Source organism: Anomaloglossus baeobatrachus, chromosome 4, assembly GCF_048569485.1.
Source record: "Anomaloglossus baeobatrachus isolate aAnoBae1 chromosome 4, aAnoBae1.hap1, whole genome shotgun sequence".
In the NCBI taxonomy this organism is placed as follows: domain Eukaryota; kingdom Metazoa; phylum Chordata; class Amphibia; order Anura; family Aromobatidae; genus Anomaloglossus; species Anomaloglossus baeobatrachus.
The window spans coordinates 2514130-2538614 of NC_134356.1; the positions used below are offsets into that span (position 1 = coordinate 2514130).

Consider the following 24485-nt stretch of genomic DNA (forward strand, 5'->3'; position numbering starts at 1 on the left):
CATGTGCAGTGGGGACCTTCACCCCTTCACTAGAATGACAGCAGCCTGTGAGCATGTGCAGTGCGAACCTTCACTCCCTCACTAGAATGATTGGACAGGAGCCTGTGAGCATGTGCAGAGGAACCTTCACCCCTTCACTAGAATGATTGGACAGGAGCCTGTGAGCATTTGCAGTGGGAACCTTCACTCCCTCACTAGAATGATTGGATGGGAGCCTGTGAGCATGTGCAGAGGGAACCTTCACCCCTTCACTAGAATGATTGGACAGGAGCCTGTGGGCATGTGCAGTGGGAACCTTCACCCACTAACTAGAATGATTGGACAGGAGCCTGTGAGCATGTGCAGTGGGAACCTTCACCCCTTCACTAGAATGATTGGACAGATGCCCGTGAGCATGTGTAGTGGGAACCTTCATCCCCTCACTAGAATGATTGGACGGGAGCCTGTGAGCATGTGCAGTGGGAATCTTCACCCACTAACTAGAATGATTGAACGGGAGCCTGTGAGCATGTGCAGTGGAAACCTTCACTCCCTCACTAGAATGATTGGACCGGACCCTGTGAGCATGTGCAGTGGGAACCTTCACCCCCTCAATAGAATGATTGGACAGGAGCCTGTGAGCATGTGCAGTGGGAACCTTCACCCACTAACTAGAATGATTGGACAGGAGCCTGTGAGCATGTGCAGTGGGAACCTTCACCCACTAACTAGAATGATAGGACAGGGGCCTGTGAGCATGTGCAGTGGGAACCTTCACCCCTTCACTAGAATGATTGGACGGGAGCCTGTGAGCATGTGCAGAGGTAACCTTCACCCACTAACTAGAATGATAGGACAGGGTCCTGTGAGCATGTGCAGAGGGAACCTTCACCCCTTTAGCCTGTCATACACACAAATCCCTCCATTACAAATGGTTCTTACTGCTCAGACCAATAAATTACAATGAAAATCATTTTCTGGTACAGGCCAATCAAATAAAGGAGAGATTTGATGCAAGGATCGATCCCAAGAAAGTAATTGAGGCCTTTGAAAAAGCAATTTCCATAAAAGAAAACCTAAAAATTACAAGAACAAAATGAAGGGAGTAATAATGCTAGGTTCTATTTTCATTATAAATTTGGTCACCTCGATGCAATTTGTACGGCTATAAACACAAATTGGCATCTCCTGGAAGGAGACAACACTTTGAAAGATTTTAGCTCACAAAGACCTATGACACATATGGGAGAGGCAAGAATCTAAAGGACATTTCAGGCCGTAATCGAATCACCACAAAAATGAACTGGTTACAGGAAAATCGCCCAGTGGGTAACTAAGTGTGGAGACTGTTCATACTGTGCGTTTCATCTAACAACTAACCCAATTAAAATCTGAGAAAAAAATCCATCAGGTTAGAGATTTCATCTCCTGTAAAATGAAGTACGGAGTCTTCTGCCCCTGCAGATTCTTCTATATAGGGAAAACAATAAGACGCTTCATGTCCGGTGTAGCGAACACTTCAATTCGATCACTTCAGGACAAAAGGCACGTCTAATAAAACACAGAAAAGAAACACATCTGGGAAATCCGGAGGTTCTTACCTTTGTTTGATTACAGGAGGTCGTGTATCCCCCCAGAAGGGGGAGACCCCCATAAAATCCTACTGAGAAGAGAAGCCAGGTGGATTGTGGAGACTAAAGGTACCGTCACACTAAGCGACGCTCCAGCGATCCCACCAGCAACCTGCCCTGGCAGGGATCGCTGGAGCGTCGCTACACGGGTTGCTGGTGAGCTGTCAAACAGGCAGATCTCTCCAGCAACCACTGACCAGCCCCCAGTCAGCAGCGACGCGTGGAAGCAATGCTGCGCTTGGTAACTAAGGTAAATATCGGGTAACCAACCTGATATTTACCTTGGTTACCAGCGCACACCGCTTAGCGCTGGCTCCCTGCACTCCTAGCCAGAGTACACATCGGGTTAATTACCCGATGTGTAGTCTGGCTATGTGTGCAGAGAGCAGGGAGCCGGCACTGACAGCGTGAGAGCGGCGGACGCTGGTAATGAAGGTAAATATCGGGTAACCAAGGAAAGGGCTTCTTGGTTACCCGATATTTACATTGGTTACCAGTGTCCGCAGAAGCCGGCTCCCTGCTCCCTGCACATTCAGTTGTTGCTCTCTCGCTGTCACACACAGCGATGTGTGCTTCACAGCGGGAGAGCAACAACTAAAAAATGGTCCAGGACATTCAGCAACAACCAGCGACCTCACAGCAGGGGCCAGGTTGTTGCTGGATGTCACACACAGCGACATCACTAGCAACATCGCTGCTACGTCACAAAAGTCATGCCTCAGCAGCGATGTTGCTAGCGATGTTGCTTAGTGAGATGTGGCCTTAAGGCACAAGGGGCGCTAGGATTTAATGAAGAACACTGAGTTTTCAGGTTTTATGTAACAATGCAGCCGATTTAGATAAGAGCTAATGTACTTCTTTGTTTCCGTATATATTGTGTACTGTGCATCTTGCAGCTTCTGTATATAGTGTGTATTCTCTGTGTATTTTAATTCTACATTTGTTTAACCTTTTACACTTGATGATGTTAGCATTCACTCACCTAAAAAGTGAAGGGTGTTCCCCCCTTGTCAGGACCCAGTGAAACAGTCGCCATCGTCTTGGCGTGCCCTGCATCAGACGTATCCCATATCCCCCTCCTGTTTGTGATCTTCATTTTTTGATGAAATAAGATTTGTACTAAGGGTGAGTGTCACCGTTCCTTTCCTCCTCTGGATTACGAGTGGGCAGCTCTCTGTGAGGAGGATTTTACACTTGGAATATAAAGAGGAATTGGATAAATTGTATGAGCAATTAGGGAAGGAAATTTACATCTACAACAATCCTGCAAGGGTTTCATTTTGAGTTGTAGTTGCTGAACATTTTTGTATATACAGATAATGTTTGTCCAGCATCAGGTGTAAGTCAAAGAATTTTCCAGACAGTTTCATAGGTTGAAAAAAAAAGACCTAAGTCCATCTAGTTCACCGTTCCTCCACCAATTATATATGTTCGTCAATAAATCAATTATAACTGACCAATGTTGTTGTGTACTGAGGAATCATCCAGCCCTTTTTTAAAAGCTGTTAGTGTCTGCCATTACTACCTCTTGTGGTCGGCATTCCACAATCTGACTGCTCTAACTGTAAAGAACCCTTTCCTATTTATCTGCCGGAATCACTTTTCTTCCCCCCGCAGTGTATGCCCCCTGGTTCTCAGTATTGTCTTTGGAAGGAATAAGTCCTGCGCTGTCCTTTATATTGACCACACATGAATTTATACATATAATGAGATCTCCTCCGAGTTGTCTTTTTCTTCCTCTCATCATACGGGCGGCCTCCATTACTCATCATATGGGTGATCTCCATTGCTTATCATACAGGCGGCCTCCATTACTCATCATACGGGCAGCCTCCACTACTCATCATACGGGCGGCCTCCATTACTCATCATGCGGGCGGCCTCCATTACTCATCATACGGGCAGCCTCCATTACTCATCATACGGGCGGCCTAAATTACTCATCATACAGGCGGCCTCCATTATTCATCATACAGGCGGCCTCCATTACTCATCATATGGGAGACCTCCATTCCTTGTAATAGTCTAGTTGCCGCCTTTGAGCAGGCTCTAACTTCTGAATGTCCTTTTTAAAATACTGAGCCCAAAACTGGATCCCATATTCCAGATGTGGCCTCACCAGTGATTTATTGAGGGGTAACAATACGTTGGGATCTAATCTCTCTTTTTCTATTTCCATTTAATATATACGCAGCTATAGGATGACTCCGTGCTCGGTGCATTACTCCACATTTATCACCATTACATCCCCTCTGTCCAGTGTCTGCCCATTTCCACATCTTGTAGTCAGGAAAGACCGACACTTTACTCTCAATCCCATCAACAAGGTCATTAATAAAGAGATTAAAAAGAATCTATCCTAGCACAGATCCCTGCAGCCCACACTGCTCCGAGTACAGATCTCTGCGGCAGTAGAGATCCCTGCGGTCCCCACTGCTCCCAGTAGAGATCTCTGCGGTCCCGCTGCTCCCAGTACAGATCCCTGCAGCCTGCACTCAGTGGCGGAACAAATGTCCCCGACCTCTGCGAATGTCCTTTACTTAAACCCTTGTGGAAGGAAGTCAGAGACCTCTTAAAGCAATTAACTACAAAAGATATAAATCTTACTCCAGAATTGGTTATTCTTTCCATAGGGTTAGAAGAATACAAGAAAAAATATAGATGCTTTGTCAAATTTTCTTAGTTATTAAGAATTTATTAGCAGCCAACTGGAGAGAAGAAAGAATACCATCTATTTCAGAAGTTACGGACAGGGTTTCAGCTCATAATTTATATGAGTATAATATTGTGTTAAAAGAAAAAAACTATCAAAGATATAAAATAAGATGGTCTCTTTGGTCCCAGAAATAAATGCCAAACCTTGTTTTGACTTAGTTCCTTGACATTCTCTAAATAATATAAATGTAATATGTTATTTCCGAATGTGTTTATTTACTGTGCTAAATGAATATGAGTTTATAATCTTGCTTGACTTTGAAACTTAACGAATTGCCTCAACGTCTTCCTCCTTCCCTTTCTCCTTCCCCTTTATATTCCCTAACTCCTTCCATTCCCACTTCCCCTCCAATACCCCTTCCCCATCCACTTTTAGCCTACCCTTTCTTCCCTTCCTCTTCCCCTTCTTTGTTATTTCAACAATATTTTTAAGAATGCATTTTAAATGCTTCAATTACCCCCTCCCCTGTTACTGTAAACCCCTTAAAATTTAATAAAGTATACAAATGTCCCCTGCTACTTATACCAAAGTTGTTCGACTGACTCTGAGGTTCCAGGATTTTCTCCAAGCTCGACCTCTGTGGTGTATACATCTTGGTTCGGATACGTTTGGGTGACGAATGCAAGACTGCCTTCAACATCTGTGACGACCATTACGAGTATTGGGTAATGCCATTTGGGCTCAGCAATGCCCCAGTGGTCTTCCAGGAATTTGTCAATTGCATATTCCGAGATTTGCTTTATATGTGTGTGGTGGTATACCTGGACGACATTCTCGTATTCATCTGACCTGCCTACACACAGGAGGAATGTTCGTCAAGTGCTGCAGAGGTTAAGGGAGAAACGACTATATGCCAAATACAAGAAGTGCCTCTTTGAGCAGTCTCTTTGCTTCTCTTAGGCTACATCAACTCTGATAATGGCCTGAGAATGGATCCGGACAAGCTGTCGGCAGTATTGAAGTGGCCTTGTCCTTACTGTCTGAAAGCGATCCAGCAATTTCTCGGCTTCGCTAATTATTATAGGCAGTTCATCCTGCGGTTCTCATCCCTGGTCCTTCACATCTCGGCCTTGACACGCAAAGTGGCGAATCTGAAAGCATGGACCCCAGAATCAGAAAATACCTTTATGTCCATCATGCAGGCCTTCTCTTTGGCTCCGGCGCTGCATACACCGGAAACTAGCAAGCAGTTTATCCTGGAAGTGGATGCTTCATCCTCTGGTGCGGCCCTCACACAGAAGTCAGCTATGGGTAAGACTGTAACATGTGGATTCTTTTCCAGGGCCTTCTCTTCCGCCGAGCACAACTACTTGATTGGCGACCGGGATCTGTTGACGATCAAGATGGCTCTGGAGGAATGGAGCTATCTGCTGGAGGTAGCTCTGCACCCTGTCATCATCTACACCAACCATAAGAGTTTGGCGTACCTACAGTCAGCTCAGAGGTTGAACCTGCACCAAGCCCGTAGGTCGCTGCTCTTTGCCCGCTTTCTCTTTATTCTGCATTTCTCCCCAACTGAGAAGATCATAAAGGCCGATGCAGTGTCGCAGATGTGTCTGTCAGCCGACCAAGAGGAGGAGCCTCAACACATTATCGAGCCTTCCAGGATGGTGACAGTGGCTATATACATGTGCCAGATTATCCCCGGTAAGACGTTCGTTGCTGCAGCAGACAGGAAGCGAGTTCTTTGGTGGGGTCATTCCTCTAGGATGGCTGGATAGAAGAAGACTTTGCATCTGATCTTGCGGCATTATTAGTGGCCTGCATTGTGACAAGACGTCCTGGAGTTTGTGTCAGCCTGTCCCTCATGTGTCCGCAACAATACCCCGAGGAAACTTCCTGCTGGACCTCTGCTTCCTTTGCTGCTGTCTATACTACCAAAGACTGCACTATGTCCTTGGTGCCAGCTGCCAAGGTACCGCAGATCCCCTGGGGTTGCTTTCTGCCAGCTGCTTACCAGCGTGTGTACCTGCTGCCACCTCAGGTGGCAGTAGTGAAGACTTGACGGCCAGTCTGGTTCTCTCCCCCAGGCAAGTGAACGGTACCTTTGGTCTATTGGACCCACTAATAAAGTGCTCACCCCGCGAGCATAACAGTCCTCTAGTTCCTGACTACCACCATCTATCTATACTCTGTAGAGCCACCAACCACCACCATCTGTATATCCCCTAATTATAGAACCTCCTACCACCACCATCTGTCTATCCCGTAATTATACACTACCCTACCACCATCATCTGTCTGTCCCCTATTTATAGAGCCCCCGACCACCACCATCTGTCCTCTAATTATGCAGTCCCCCTGGGCCCCTTCTTATAATACTGCCCCTTTCTTGAGCCCCTTCTTGTCATATTGTTCCCTGTCTTGTCACTCTTACCTAACACATTAAAAAAAAAACAACAAAAAAAATTGTTCTTGTTACCTGTCCACACTCCCAAGACCAGCAACTTTGTGTTTTTGCTCCACAGCTTTTTCAAGAGGGCAGGTGGATCATAAGTGACGTCATGTGCTGCCTACGATGGGCAGTCTGACACCAGCTGGGCCAGCTCGCTGATCTGCGTTATATTTCAGTTGAATGTGTGCCCGATAGCACGCATATAGTTGATAATTGCTTTGGCTGGCCCTGTGACTCCCTGGACTCAGTCACAATCACACCCTAAGCAACCGATTGTCGTGCGCCTGATATTATTTAAAACTGTTTGAAAAGGACATTCTGTGTACATAGCCGGAAAAAGTGCTGGATTATTGGTGATGTGCGGGTAGGGGGAATATTCTCAGTAATTGAAGCACACATCATAAATTGTACTTTTGCTTACATAAAGATTTGCATCACTGCTGGCAGCACTGACCTTTTACGACAGATCCAAGTGACTTATTTGGTGTATTTTTTAGCATAATGATCAGAGAATTTCTCTTTTTATGGTCTGGAAGATGCTAAGACTTCACTGAGAAACGTTGTTGGTGGATTTGCTGATATTCCAGGGCATGGTGCGGGAGGAGTTATTTGCTGCTTATTGCCCTTGCCATATTATATGTACACTGGAGATCAAAATTAGAGAACTATGTACAATCACTTGCTTTCTTTTTTAGAAGTTAGGTAATCTACATTGATCAACATTTGAAGGTGTTTTTGTAAGGGGTGCACCATGCCACTAGAACAGGGTTTTACAAAAGATCCAAAGTTTTTCCACATAAAACCTTTATTTTGCCCAAAACGTGATGATAATTAGAGAGCAGCAATGACTGTAGAGAGATGATTAGTAAATGTTCTGCAGGTGACAGTCAGAATCAGTAGGACGTGCATCGGCCGTCGCTGTGAATTACTTCATCTGCGGCCACAGGACATCACTGGTCTCTCACACTGCTCTGGGGGGATTTTGGCCCACTCTTCTTCCAGTCTCTCCACAGGACATCACTAGTCTCTCACACTGCTCTGGGGGGATTTTGGCCCACTCTTCTTCCAGTCTCTCCACAGGACATCACTAGTCTCTCACACTGCTCTGGGGGGATTTTGGCCCACTCTTCTTCCAGTCTCTCCACAGGACATCACTGGTCTCTCACACTGCTCTGGGGGGATTTTGGCCCACTCTTCTTCCAGTCTCTTCCACAGGACATCACTAGTCTCTCACACTGCTCTGGGGGGATTTTGGCCCACTCTTCTTCCAGTCTCTCCACAGGATATCACTAGTCTCTCACACTGCTCTGTGGGGATTTTGGCCCACTCTTCTTCCAGTCTCTCCACAGGACATCACTAGTCTCTCACACTGCTCTGGGCGGATTTTGATCCACTCTTCTTCCAGTCTCTTCCACAGGACATCACTAGTCTCTCACACTGCTCTGGGCGGATTTTGGTCCACTCTTCTTCCAGTCTCTTCCACAGGACATCACTAGTCTCTCACACTGCTCTGGGGGGATTTTGGCCCACTCTTCTTCCAGTCTCTCCACAGGATATCACTAGTCTCTCACACTGCTCTGGGGGGATTTTGGCCCACTCTTCTTCCAGTCTCTCCACAGGACATCACTAGTCTCTCACACTGCTCTGGGCGGATTTTGATCCACTCTTCTTCCAGTCTCTTCCACAGGACATCACTAGCCTCTCACACTGCTCTGGGCGGATTTTGGTCCACTCTTCTTCCAGTCTCTTCCACAGGACATCACTAGTCTCTCACACTGCTCTGGGGGGATTTTGGCCCACTCTTCTTCCAGTCTCTCCACAGGACATCACTAGTCTCTCACACTGCTCTGGGGGGATTTTGGCCCACTCTTTTTCCAGTCTCTCCACAGGATATCACTAGTCTCTCACACTGCTTTGGGGGGATTTTGGCCCACTCTTCTTCCAGTCTCTCCACAGGACATCACTAGTCTCTCACACTGCTCTGGGCGGATTTTGGTCCACTCTTCTTCCAGTCTCTTCCACAGGACATTAATAGCCTCTCACACTGCTCTGGGCGGATTTTGGTCCACTCTTCTTCCAGTCTCTTCCACAGGACATCACTAGTCTCTCACACTGCTCTGGGGGGATTTTGGTCCACTCTTCTTCCAGTCTCTTCCACAGGACACCACTAGTCTCTCACACTGCTCTGGGGGGATTTTGGACCACTTTTCTTCCAGTCTCTTCCACAGGACATCACTAGTTTCTCACACTGCTCTGGGGGGATTTTGGTCCACTCTTCTTCCAGTCTCTTCCACAGGACACCACTAGTCTCTCACACTGCTCTGGGGGGATTTTGGACCACTTTTCTTCCAGTCTCTTCCACAGGACATCACTAGTTTCTCACACTGCTCTGGGGGGATTTTGGACCACTCTTCCTCCAGTCTCTTCCACAGTTCTTTGACTGTTGAGGATTTCTTGGCCATAACTTTGTCACCAGGGATTTTCCAGAGGTTGACTATTGGGTTTAGATCAGGCAGTGGACATTTCACTGTTTCCAGGATCTGCTTTCCTCGTTTTGCTGTGTGACAGGGACATTGTCCTGCACTAAAATTGTGGCTGATTGAGTGATGGACACAAGTAAGGAGCCGCGTGTTGTGAAGAATGTTCTGATCCGCACTTGCATTCACTCTGCCATGTAGCTGTATGAAAGGTCCAACTCCTGCTGCAGAAAACATTCCCCAAACCATGACCCTTCCTTCACCGCCTTTCACTGACTTCTTAACACACTTTTGGTTCAGCCTTTCCCCACTTTGCTGACAAACATGTTTCCCATCAGACCCAAATAAATTAAACTTGCTTTCATCACTAAAATGACCTATGGACACTTCTCTTCTGTCCACACAACATGTTCCTCACCAAAGGTGAGTCTAGCCTTGTGATTCTTTCTGCTAATGAGAGTTTTGGTCACTGCAGAGCGGGCTTTTAGTCCAAATGCTCTTAAACATTGTGACACTGTATGATGAGACAGGTCCTTATCCTGTTCAGTGCTGAACTGCTGAGCAATTCCATTTGCAGTGTGGAAACAATTACCCATTATTATGGAGAGTTTCCGCATTATCCTGTCCTCTGTTGCATCTGTCTTTCAAGGGTGACCAGTCTTCATGGGGGACTTGAAAGAGTTTGTGATGTTGTAAAGATGCAATATTCTTGAAATCACAGGCTTGAAACAACAAATTTCTCTTGTTATTGCTGATAGGGTCACCTCTTTGGTCTTCATCTGGACAACCTGCTGCCGGAGGGTTTCAGTTACTTTGAAGCGGCACACCATTTTTTGTAGTCTGTGCAAACTGGAAAGTTAGGCTGCCAGTTAAAAAGGGTTTGTCAGATAGTTAAAGAAATTAGCCAGATTAACACCAATAACTTGCAGGGATCTGAAAGTGTTCTCTAATTTTGATCAGTGTTCTTTTTTATCTCGTTTACATTTTTATTATTTGCTTTACAATAAATTCCATTTATGAACTAAGCGGAAAATCCTGCAAGTTTCCTCATGTTAGGATATAATCACGTAGGACAACACAATGACCTTAACATTTAGGAAATTGTGTGTTGTTTTCTAATGTTGATCTCCAGTGTAAATCCAGGATATTGAGCAGAACACGATCAGTGATCCGTACACATCAACTGCTTCCACAAAGGATCTTCCAGATGTCAGAGCCCTTCCCCTCAGAGTGCAGTCCACGTAGGGGTATCCTTTGTATCAAACCCTTAGCGGATATAGGTTTTCCTGTAATTTCATTACTTTATACCCCCTCCTATACACAGGTTAAGCGGTTTGAGTAGTCATGTAACCACTCATACGATTTGCACAATTACATTTTGATTTGATTTGATGATTGATTTTCATGCTTATACTTTATCTTCCTGATTCTCTTAATGTTCTGTGAAAAACTATAGCACTGTCTTCACTGAAGAGAGACTCGTCGGCATGTGGCTGTAAACACACACACACACACACACACACACACACACATTACATACACACATTACATACACACATACACACACATTACACATGTCACACACATATAAATTGCACACACATTACACAAATATACACACAGACACATTGCACAAATATACACACAGACACATTACACACATACATTACACACTCACATACATACATTAAACAAACACATTACATACACACACAGAGATATAGATATATATACATACACATGACTGATGGACTAGTGAATTGCGCTCCTGGTAATCTAATAAATAAGACACCACACACTGCGTGACATGGATTAAAATTTTGGCCACAGCAGCCCTTTATTTTAATAAGAAAAAACATCAATAAGAAAAAACAAGATTATCGGCCCAGAGATGTGGTTGTTATAAATCCCAGCCCCATATCCCCCTCCGCCGTGTACACCTAGCTCAAGGGGGAATCTGGGTATACCCCTTGATCATTTTCCTTGTGTCCGCTGAGCTCCTCCCCAGGGACCCATCTATTCCACTGTCCACTGAGCTCCTCCCCAGGGACCCATATTCCACTGTCCGCTGAGCTCTGGCCCAGGGACCCCATTAAAAACATAATTCTCCAACCAACAAAGAGGGGGTTTAAACAACCACATCCCGCCGCCGCCAAATGCTGCTGTAACATACAATATTAAAATGTTAATACAATATTAATATGTTGATATGACATTGTCAATTTGGATACATTACTGATAACAATTGATACAATACGATACAATACTAATAATGTTGATAAAATACCGATGATGTTGAATACCAATAACATTGTTAGAATATTGACAGTGTTGCAAAGTCCTGATATTGATACATTTCCCTTTATTATAGGGAGGGTGGGTGGGACAACTGCTTGTTCAGTCTTTAAGTCCAGGACAAAGGAATGACACCTTAACATGGGACCTATTTCTTATATGGCCCCTGCCCCCATCTCTCCTCCTGCTCGCCCACCACCACATTCCTTAGGTAAAAAACCCCCATCCCTTACTCCTTAACCCTTTCCTGGATCTATCACTGCCTCAGTCATGTACGTTACGGCTATCTGCCTTCACTCTGCTTGACTGATGGACTAGTGAATTGCGCTCCTGGTAATCTAATAAATAAGACACCACACACTGCGTGACATGGATTAAAATTTTGGCCACAGCAGCCCTTTATTTTAATAAGAAAAAACATCAATAAGAAAAAACAAGATTATCGGCCCAGAGATGTGGTTGTTATAAATCCCAGCCCCATATCCCCCTCCGCCGTGTACACCTAGCTCAAGGGGGAATCTGGGTATACCCCTTGATCATTTTCCTTGTGTCCGCTGAGCTCCTCCCCAGGGACCCATCTATTCCACTGTCCACTGAGCTCCTCCCCAGGGACCCATATTCCACTGTCCGCTGAGCTCTGGCCCAGGGACCCCATTAAAAACATAATTCTCCAACCAACAAAGAGGGGGTTTAAACAACCACATCCCGCCAAGACTCGCTCTTGTGACACCTTACAAGAGTGAGTTCCTCCACAACTTAATGGCTCGTTCTACTCCTTCTTGTATTCCCAACATCCATATATCAATGCCAATGTCATTAAGATGTACCTTATCATCTCTCCAAAAATGTTCCTTTGTATTTTCCAGCATCTGGTGACGTATGGCCACCCCTCCGTTTTCCAACACAAATTTTGTTATTTTTTTATTAACCTTTATCCTTGTATTATTGATGCGAGCCACTGATCGCGCTGTTCTCCACATTTGTCTAGCTACTATATCCGACCAGACCACCACTGTTTCTGGGTAAGACCTCCATAAATTCAACATATCAAGCTTTATGTTCCTAACTAAATGTCTTGATGTTCTTATTGCTAAATCATTACCACCTAAATGGATAAGTAAGACGTCCGGGGGGCGGTAGAACTCCACATGATACTGGATTTCTTTTAACAGCTGATGCCACTGCATTCCCCTCTTTCCTATCCATGTCACCCGTGCCAAGGAACTGGGCAACCCCAACTGTTTGCCATTAGGCCTGACTGCTGCACGTAAGGCCCCCCAAAAAACAAATGAATGTCCCATGATCCAAACCAGGCATTGCTGTTCAGCTAAAACAAAAAACAAAAACACAATTATCACACAATTGTCTAAATGAAGACACAACTACTATAAGATTACCACAATGTACACATATATATACATGTACGCCATTTATAATAAATGTAATCTAATGTAGCTCTTAAATCGGCTCGATTCCCATCTCCCGATTTTTTTAACTATGTCAGGCTCTAAGCCCCATCTACAGCTTCTGTGGCTGCTCCTATCCTAAATGAGTGTGAAGTGAATGCATTTGGAGACTCTCCCAATATTGTCAGGCATTTTTTAAGAACTGCTGTGAATTGAAATTGTGACAATGACTTACAATCCTCATGAATTAGTAATGAACCTTGGATATTTGGCCTTCTTGAGACATAGTTTCTAAAACAGATGACCGGGCAGGCCCTGGACCCGCTTAAAGGAAACAATGTGATCCATTTTCCTCTACCCTGTTGATCAGTTTTTGACTTTGCCAGAAAACATTCTAATCTGTCTGTGTACTGATGCACGTCCTCGTCTTGTAGACCCCCACTTCTGGTGGAGCTACTCGACACCAACTCGCTGATTCTAAAAGCGCCAAAAAAAGGCCAGTGTGAATGCACAACTAAAGAGAAACACTTCAAAGGGACTGCTACAGACTCGGCCTAGTACACTCAGCATCTGCTGCAATAACTGGAAAGAAATCGGACGCCGTTTATCTCTGGTCTTCTTACAACTTTTCCTGTAACCCTTTAGGGCCTGCTTAACTAAAAATGCTTTGTGTAATCAGTGAAGTCGTGCAACTTAAACCAAAAAGCTAATCCAGACATTTTACTATCAATACTGGACAATGAAGTACCATCCACAAAGGCCCTGCTAATGTAAAATAACAACAAGGAAACATTGTCATGTAACCTGGCATCATGTCCCACTAGAGCACACAAGTCTTCCCATTCCCTCCATGCTGACTGGTACCTCTGCCATGTGCTTACACCCACAGACCGTTCTATCAGAGCGTATGCGGTGTCACTGGCAGTGACCACAGAAAATCCGGACACTTCTTGCCTTGTACCTCTGCCATCGGGGCTAACGAACGGAATCTGTCCCACTGAAAACGAGACAGAGCATCAGCCACAGAATTGCAAACACCGGGGACATGCACAGCTGTAATCTGACAATTTGACTTTAAACAGCGCAGCACTAGATGACGCAGCAACGTAACAACAGGCAGGGAAGAAGCTGATTGTTTGTTGATGACTTCTACAACTCCCAAGTTATCACAATGAAATCTCACTTTTCGGTTTTGGAAAATATTGTACCAAATTTCACAAGCAACCACTATGGGGAACAATTCAAGGAGTACTAAGTTTCGTGTTAACCCATTGTTTCTCCAACTCTCTGGCCACCTATCTGCACACCACTGTCCCGAACAATATGCACCAAAACCAGTTGACCCCGCTGCATCAGTGTGGATGTCTAGATCAAAATTTGAAACCGGTGGTCTGATCCACAATGACCTCCCATTAAACTCTATTAAGAACTGTTCCCATACCGCCAGATCGTCCTTTAATGTTCTAGCCAGCCGCACAACGTGATGTGGAAAGGTTATGCCTGAGGTAGCTGCAGCTAGGCGCCTACAAAAAACTCTACCCATTGGAATAATGCGACACGCAAAGTTCATTTTCCCTAACAGCGATTGTAGATCCTTTAATCTGATCTTACGGTGAGATCTAGCTTCTCTGACTGCCTCCAGCAGATCACTGACCTTGTCATCCGGTAATCTGCACTCCATTGCTTCACTGTCAATCAAAATTCCTAAAAACTTGATAAGTGTAGACGGGCCTTCTGTTTTATCTGATGCTAACGGTACTCCAAAACACTTAAAAACCGACTGAATCGCTGCCAATAATGAAGCACAAACAAATGACTTTGGTGGACCAATACATAGGAAATCATCTAGATAATGCAGGACAGAACGCATGCCGGCTTCCTTCTTTACTACCCACTCCAAAAATGTGCTAAATGATTCAAACAAGGAGCATGAGATGGAGCAGCCCATCGGTAAACACAAGTCTACATAAAACATTCCCTGCCACTGACAACCCAAGAGATGGAAGCTTTCTGGATGGACTGGTAAGAGTCTAAAGGCAGCTTCAATGTCTGTTTTTGCCATTAAAGCTCCTCTGCCGTACTTCTGAACCCATGCAATCGCTGTATCAAATGAAGTATACGAGACTGTGCAAAGTTCCTGATCGATTCCATCATTAACTGAGCTTCCATGAGGGAAGGACAGATGATGGATCAGCCTAAACTTATTGGGTTCCTTCTTTGGGACCACCCCCAATGGAGAGACCCTTAAGTTTTCTATTGGCATTTTGGGGAATGGGCCTGCCATGCGGCCCAGGTCAATTTCTTTGTTTAGTTTTGTGGAGACAATGTGAGAATATGTATAAGCTGAAGCAAGGTTACGAGAACAGGTTAATGGGCCTGAAGTAGATGGGATCTTAAAACCTTCTGAGAAACCCTCCCCCAGCAATTGTGCTGCTTTTCTATCTGGGTACCTGCTTAGATAGCCCACCATCTCCCCGAGTCTAATTGGGGTTTCCCCCTTTTTGGTTAATCTCTGCTGTTGGGGTGTTATTTCGTTTAAAGCATTTTGATAGGCTATGGTTTCCACTACAGAAGCTGCATTCATGTTTGTACCTGCATGTGTTTCCGAATCTGCACTGGCTATCATTGAACTGCCAGCAGCAACCTTTTCTGTTTGCTGCCGACAATCCGATTGCTGATGATCTGCCGACATAGCCCTGAAAGGGCTGATTAACCCCACGTGGCGCTGTCATGAGACGCATCCATAAACTAATATCTTTGTGATCCCAACGAATCCCTTGGCGACCAGCCTTTCGTTGGCGAAACTGCTCATCATAGCGCAGCCATGCTAAACCTCCATACACACGGTGCGCCTCCCCGATAGAATTCATGTAACAAAATAAGGCAGAGCAATGTTCAGGAGTTTTTTGGCCTATTACACTTGCTAATATGGCAAAGGCATGGAACCAATTGCTAAATGTTTGGGGGATGAGACAATACCGTCTTTCTTGTTCCTCTCTTTTCCTCTCATCAAACCTTACTCTATCCAAGTTATATTTTTCTAAGGGCAATAATGAAAATATTTCCACATATTCGTCGGCCCAAATCTTCTCCCTAACCTCCTGTTTCAAATGAATTCCTAGAGGACCCTCAAAACATACATATAATTCTCCTTTTGCTGCATCAGATAATGGAACCCCTTGTGAAATTACTGCGTCCTCCTGTGTGTCTGGATCAGCACACGACTGACTTACCACCTCCGATGTCCGGCGACCATTCCCGCACCATGCAGCAATAGGAGAAGAGGTTATGGGTAAGCTAGACTGACTCAAAGCCTCCTTAACCCCGGACACTAATTGCTGTACTACTGAATTAAGATCCCATCCTACATTGCCGGGACCTGTACCCCAAACTGCGCCCACTGGATTCATTACAGGTGTTGTTACACTAGATATAGGACAAGAAAAAGTGTTCTCACCAATACCTGGCTGCGTCCTAGGTTGACCAGCCGTCCGTGACGTATTAGTTATAGTCTCTACAGCCCCTCCATTATTGAAGTGCTGCGTGCTGCTGCCCTCTAGTGGGCAGTCGTTATCTGTGTCATAGTCATTGTCTGGAATCTCTTCTGAGTCTTGTAGCTGTAGATTTCTTGCCGGACTCATATCCTGAGCCGGCCGAAGAAGTCTTTGTCTGGTTAAAGTACTTTTGCGCAGTTGTCTTTTTGGATTCCTGCCACTCCTCGTGTAATGAGAACCCGGATCCGGAAATGTTGTGTGTCCTAAGCCCATCCCCCCGTGTTGGTTTATTTCCTGGGGTGAGGCCGTATGATGTCCTCTGTAATGATGCAAAGTTTGTTGAGGAAGTTCTATGGATTCATGGTGGGCTGTGGTCACGTCAGTTGTAGCTTGTGTGGCTGCTTCTCTGGCTGGCACATCAGTAGAGCTGGACTTTCTCCTTGCACTTCTTGGAGTCTCTCTGGTTAGATGGTCGGGCTCTTTTCTCTGTCCCTTGTTATTCTGGTTCTGTAGTTTCCTTCCTGGTTTGTAAGCAGGATCAGAGGCCGTGCTGCGCTTTGCTCTTTTCCTAGAAGTAACGGAAGGACTTATGATCCTATTGTGAGTCCTATTGGCCATTTCAGAAGTTAGTCTCTCAGGAGGTCTTGATCTTCTTAGAGTTTGATGTTCAGAAAGTTCAGAAGGGACAGATGCTGTATCCCGGGCATTCTTCAGCAATTCGTCTAGCTGGGCCTGAATCCATTCGGGCCTACATGTCAAAGCCGCGGCCTGAACGCTCTTCAGCAAGGCATCCATACTGCTTGTTCAGTCTTTAAGTCCAGGACAAAGGAATGACACCTTAACATGGGACCTATTTCTTATATGGCCCCTGCCCCCATCTCTCCTCCTGCTCGCCCACCACCACATTCCTTAGGTAAAAAACCCCCATCCCTTACTCCTTAACCCTTTCCTGGATCTATCACTGCCTCAGTCATGTACGTTACGGCTATCTGCCTTCACTCTGCTCATTACATACACTTACATTATATACACATTACATACATATACATTACATATATACACATTACACACACATACATACACATTACATTATACACACACATACACATTAAATACACTACACATATGTACACATTACATATACTATACATTACATACACATACATTATGCATACATATACATTACATACACATTACACACGTACACATACATTACACGCACCCAGACATACATATTAAACACATACACATGTATTACATACATATAAAGTGTAAAGTGACAGTGAGCTGCTTGTCAGAGGAGGGGACGCGGTCGGATGACTAGGCATAAGACAGCTAGTCCATGCAATGATAATATCCGAGTAATAAAACCTTCATGGTAAGTAAACAACACACAGCTCAATAAATGCTGTCTTCAGATTACATAAATTAAAGAGTCATCAGGTTTTTGTTAAGTCAAAGGTGGTGTTACTAGTTTGAGACATGTAATGACCGACAAAGAGAAACCAAGGAAAAAATTGTGAAAAAATACCCTGCTGTAACTAAATAAAAGCATAGTGCATATAAACATAGGGTACTTAGTAAACACTGTTTTTGATCAAAAAAAGCATAAAGCTATCCCACCAACGCCAAGGTGTACCCAGTTGGGATAGTACCTACACTCTCTAATATTAAAACCTTACCATGGGTCTAAAATAGGCCTCAATGTGGCTAAGGGCTGAGAGCGACCGGGTCCCAACAGGACACACACAGTCAGGGGGATTCACAGAATGAAATGTCCAGCTCGCTGAGAAGGGGGCCACTCCCTGTTTGTACTGAATACAAAAAAACTACATAAAAACAAAAAAGTGAGCCGGAGTATGAGATGGTATACATGGTACTTGTGAGACCATGTTCACACTGGCCATGAGACAAAGAGAAACCAAGGAAAAAATTGTGAAAAAATACCCTGCTGTAACTAAATAAAAGCATAGTGCATATAAACATAGGGTACTTAGTAAACACTGTTTTTGATCAAAAAAAGCATAAAGCTATCCCACCAACGCCAAGGTGTACCCAGTTGGGATAGTACCTACACTCTCTAATATTAAAACCTTACCATGGGTCTAAAATAGGCCTCAATGTGGCTAAGGGCTGAGAGCGACCAGGTCCCAACAGGACACACACACACACACAGTTTTTTTGTTTTTATGTAGTTTTTTTGTATTCAGTACAAACAGGGAGTGGCCCCCTTCTCAGCGAGCTGGACATTTCATTCTGTGAATCCCCCTGACTGTGTGTGTCCTGTTGGGACCCGGTCGCTCTCAGCCCTTAGCCACATTGAGGCCTATTTTAGACCCATGGTAAGGTTTTAATATTAGAGAGTGTAGGTACTATCCCAACTGGGTACACCTTGGCGTTGGTGGGATAGCTTTATGCTTTTTTTGATCAAAAACAGTGTTTACTAAGTACCCTATGTTTATATGCACTATGCTTTTATTTAGTTACAGCAGGGTATTTTTTCACAATTTTTTCCTTGGTTTCTCTTTGTCTCATGGCCAGTGTGAACATGGTCTCACAAGTACCATGTATACCATCTCATACTCCGGCTCACTTTTTTGTTTTTATGTAATGACCGACAGTCTGCTTTTCTGATCTACATGTCTCACACTGGTAACACCACCTTTCATGTAAAATAAGCTCTGGAGGCGGAGTCTCAGGGAGATCTCTGTCCAGCTCATAGATCTCATCAGCTCAGTTACATGTTGAGAAAAACATGGATTTCTTAGTAATTGAATATGTTACAGATATCCAGGTATAATTTTAATAACTTTCTATGACCTGTGTGCCGATATAGCAGGTTTAGATCCTACTGACAGATTCCCAATTATATACATTTGTTGAGCGAGATCATTCTTTCGATGTACTGCTATTAGAGACAGCTGTTGGCTGTTAAATATAGCCGACATCTACTGCATGTGGGGTGACTCAGCTTCTGTCCCCTCTCCACACTTTGTGTTCTCCTCTGTGGTGTTATGAAGGTTGACTTTTTAGTAAGGAATTTTTGGGTTAGGAGTGGTGGGAGTCAATTTTTTTTTTAAAATTGATTTAGGATGCCCATCTTTCAGTGCGTCCAAAGCAATGCAAAAAAATTAATGTTCTTAAAAAATAAACAGAGATGTAGTAATTCTTAACTTGTTAGACGGTACAAAACGTTTTACCATAGTCATCATATCTGACAATTAAGGTATGTACATGTGTACAGGTACAGGAATACAGCAGAACCCTCAATACAGAAATTCAGCACCACAACTATTATCAGACCCAGTATCAATATATGAATACTGTGCAAGAATTAGAAGCACAGGAATATAGCACCACAGTCAAAATGTGAATATAGTGAATCTATCAAGACAGTAATACAGCTCCAGAACCTCCATGAGTACATGAAAAGAACACCAAAGCCACTATCAGTGTCTGAATACATCACCAAAACTACCATCAGTGCAGGAATACAGCAGCAAAACCACAATCAGTATAGCACATTACCAAGCTTAGTAAAGTTATCAATTACAATGTTAGGTTGGCACCAGCTACATTGCATAGAATAAATCTACTACGGTATAACATTGGTTGGGAGATGCTGGGAGTTGTTGTTGCTAGTAATCATCAGACTGCAGACCATACAGGAACCACATTGTTGATGAGACACATGCAGGATTTAAAATATCATTAACATTCAGGTCCCTTAGAGCTGACATCCTCTGTGAATGGATTCATTCTCATCCCTCTTGTGTATATCTGGTTTAGCTGACATGGTGACTTTTCACATTGACCACTTCTCTTTGCAGACTTTCATCTTCTGCAGCACATTGTGACTCAGTGGCCTTAAAAATAACAGTATAGTGTGGGGGTAGTGGTTTAAAGTGCTACTGAATGGTTACAATGGGCTGAGGTTCCACAGTTAAGCCTATAAAAATACCCTATAAAGCATACTTTCTCCACAAACCAGAGCCCATCTTGCTTTGGAACAATCCAGGCACAGGGATGATTAAAACCTGGAAGAAGGATAACAGCCCTGGGTCCCCGCTGTCAATGCTGCAAAAGAATCTAGGCTGCAACAAAGCATTAAAGGCCCCGTATATAATGATATATCGCCGGGGTCACGGATTCCGTGACGCACATCCGGCATCGTTAGCGATGTCGTTAGGTGTGACACCAACGACCGGCTGTTAATGATGGAAAATACTCACCATAACGTCCATCATCGACACGTCGTTCATTTTCAAAAAATCGTTGATTGTTGAGGACGCAGGTTGTTCGTCGTTCCCGAGGCAGCACACATCGCTATGTGTGACACCTCGGGAATGACGAACTACAGCTTACCTGCGGCCGCCAGCAATTAGGAAGGAAGGAGGTGGGTGGGATGTTACGGCCGCTCATCTCCGCCCCTCCGCTTCTATTGGGCGGCCGCTTAGTGACACCGCTGTGACGCCGCACAAACCTCCCCCTTAAAAAGGAGGTGGTTCGCCGGCCACAGCGACGTCGCTAGGCAGGTAAATCTATATTACGGCTCCTAATGATATTGTGCGCCACGGGCAGCGATTTGCCCGTGACTCACAAACGACGGGGGCGGGTGCTTTCACCAGCGATATCGCTAGCGATGTCGCTGCGTGTAAAGCTCCCTTTAGACTCTACTAGGCTGCTCAGGCCAGGCTGGAAGTCCTATCTATGGCCTGCAATCCTGAATGCATCAGCCATGCCAGCGGAGGGATTCCAGAGATCTACAGAAGACTTCCCCATCTTCACCACACCGAGGAAAACTCAGACTCACTAATCATGAGTAATGGAATGAAAAGAAAGACTCAAGTGAGTGACAGCACACAGGTGTTAAAGGAGTTACAACCATAAACTTTCCTGTTATATACACTGACAAGGAAGAATCAATAAATGAAACACAACATGAAATAGACAAGGACTCACAGACCCACATAAGAAAAGACTAGGGTTGGACCTTGCCGACTCTCCTAAGTCAACACCAGCACATTAAAAGAAACTCCAAATCGGATTGCAACAACTCTCCACTCTGGAAGCAAGAATCAAAGATATCATGGTGGCACTTAACAATACCCTAGAAACTAATCTCAGCAATAAGTTTGATCAACTACAAGCTTCCATTGATGAGATTAAAATCAGAGTTTTGAAGTAAATTTGGTGTCATCTCTAAATCCCAAATTACGTTACAAAAGGAGAGCATCCTTCTAAAAGAAGAATTCACAAAACTAAAGACGAAAATTGCAGATAGAGGACAGAAGGTTTAATTTCAAGCCCACAGGCATAGCTGAATCTATCTTACTTCCGAACATACCAGAATTCTTCAAGAATCTGATGCAGACAGCCCTGCCAGATACCAACGACAGGGACTGGACAATTGATTGGGCTCACAGACTGCCTAAGCCTGGCTCTATGGTAAAAGATTTACGAGAGATATTATAGTGAGACTTCACCCGAAGAAGGACTGAAATTTATCCAAAACTTTCTAAAGCTTCCATCTTCCCAAGGGGAACAAATGAATACAAAAGAGAACAACTGAAAATAAAACGTCCTCCTTATCCAGGAATCTCTTCTATAAAAGTCTTCAGATGAAATAAAGTAACTTTATTCTTTTGAACAGCAAAAATCCACAGCATGTTTGAGCTGCCATGGCTTCTTTGCCAGAATTCCCTCCCCCCATGGAGGTTATACCCAGGGAAAGTCTACACCTGGACTCCTATCAGGAATCTTCTTGGCAGACAAGCTAGATGTTAATGTTCTTAATGTTGTATTTGTTCTTTTTTTTTTTTGTTTTTTCTCCCACAGGTTGAAATTCAAAATTATTTCAGAAAAAGTATAGATGTAGTAATTTGTGTAAAATATTTTCATTTAAGTATATTGACTGGTGGGATTGCTCCTCGTTCCCTCTAATGCTTAGAGATGAGATAACTGCACCATAATTTGGATTCCAAGAAACCCAACTATCAAGCAATAATCCTCCCAAATTTGAAAACAAAGTTTTTCCGCACATTTTTAGTTCTATGAGCATTAGAAAGAAGGTAATCACTCTATTAAGGGTGCTTTCACACATCCAGATTTTGCTGTCAGGCACAATCCGGCAAAATTCAGATAAAACGGATCCCGAGCTGGATGCGTTTTTATCCTCATTGAATTGTATGAGCGCCGGATTGTGCCTGATACCCTTGCGTTACTTCCGTCAAAATTTCTTTGTCCGGCTAACGGAGAGGATGCACAAGGTAACGTTTTTTGTCACCGGCAAAAAACCTCACGGCACCGGATTCGGCGCCGTGTGGTGTGTTGTAAAATGAAAGCCTATGGGCGCCAGATCCGTCGTAATGCAGCAGAAAACGCATTCCACCGACGGATTCGTTTTTTTAATTGAGCCTGCTCAGATATGTAAATTCCTTTCTGGTTGGAAAATCTCTCTGTCTGTCTCTCTGTCGATGTCGGTCTCTTTCTCTCTACAGGTCTGTCAGTCGGTCGGTCTCTCCCTCTCACCCCCTCTCTCATACTCACCGATCACCGGCGCGGCGCTGCACAGCTGTCACAAAGCTCCCGCGGCTTCTCCTGCTTTCAAAATGCTGGCCGCTCATTATAACATCCTGTATTCACTTTTTCCCCTGCCCACCAGCGCCTATGATTGGTTGCAGTCAGATGAGCCCTCACGCTGAGTGACAGCTGTCTTACTATAACCAATCACAGCCGCCGGTGGGAGGGTCTAAATCTTGCAGTAAAATAAATAAATAATTAAAAAAAACGGCTTAGGGTACCCCCCAATTTTGATTCCAGCCAAGGTAAAGCCACACAGCTGAGGGATGGTATTCTCAGGATGGGGAGCCCACATTATGGGGAGCCCCCCCAGCCTAAAAATATCAGCCAGCAGCCGCCAGGAAATGCCGCATCCATTAGAGGCAACAGTGCCGGGACTCTACCAGGCTCATCCCAAATTGCCCTGGTGCGGTGGCAATCAGGGTAATAAGGAGTTAATGGCAGCCCACAGCTGCCACTAAGTCCTAGCTTAGTGATGGCAGTTGTCTATGAGACACCCCCCATCACTAAACTGCAGTGAAAGTAAATAAACACAAACACTGAAAAATCCTTTATCTAATATATAAAGCTGAATGTGTGTGTATGCATGTATGTATGTATGTATGTGTGTATGTCCGGCATTGGCATCTGCACCGTCGCAGCTACAGCCAAAAAATTTTGCACACTCACACGTCTGGACCCCGAGCGCGTCATAGGCTATGTTGTGAGGCGAAATTTTAACCCCGTGCGTTCCAATTTACTAATCAATTTTGCCCCTATCTACATAATGGGGAAAAAGGGAAACGAAAAGTGTTGGAGGCAAATTGACAGCTGCCAGATGTGAACAAGGGGGACTTAAAGAATGAGAGCGATGGCGCCAAAGAGTATATACCGTACAGTTGCTAAGGTGGGGCCCCGACATGGGATACTCACCACACTCTGGGATATGAACACACATACAAAATGCGCCACACACTACCACGTGCTTGAACACATATACCACCCTCAGCACACATTTCACCACATACACCAACCTCGCCACATAATCGCCCTAAAACACACACAAGTCTGGAACATATACCACCCTCAGCACACATTTCACCACATACACCAACCTCGCCACATAATCGCCCTAAAACACACACAAGTCTGGAACATATACCACCCTCAGCACACATCTCACCACACATACACCAACCTCGCCACATAATCGCCCTAAACACACACACGTCTGGTACATATACCACCCTCAGCACACATTTCACCACACATACACCAACCTCGCCACATAATCACCCTAAACACACACAAGTCTGGTACATATACCGCCCTCAGCACACACCTCACCACACATACACCAACCTCGCCACATAATCGCCCTAAACACACACAAGTCTGGTACATATACCACCCTCAGCACACATCTCACCACACATACACCAACCTCACCACATAATCGCCCTAAAAACACATACGTCTGGTACATATACCACCCTCAGCACACATTTCACCACACACACCAACCTCGCAA

At 44.5% G+C, this 24485-nt stretch overlaps 1 protein-coding gene across 2 annotated transcripts in view; it reads left to right on the forward strand.

Annotated features, from left to right (window-relative positions):
* RERG (RAS like estrogen regulated growth inhibitor) overlaps nt 1-24485 on the forward strand; it is a 198647-nt gene that overhangs the window by 45028 nt on the left and 129134 nt on the right. The gene's annotated exons all lie outside the window — the stretch shown is intronic.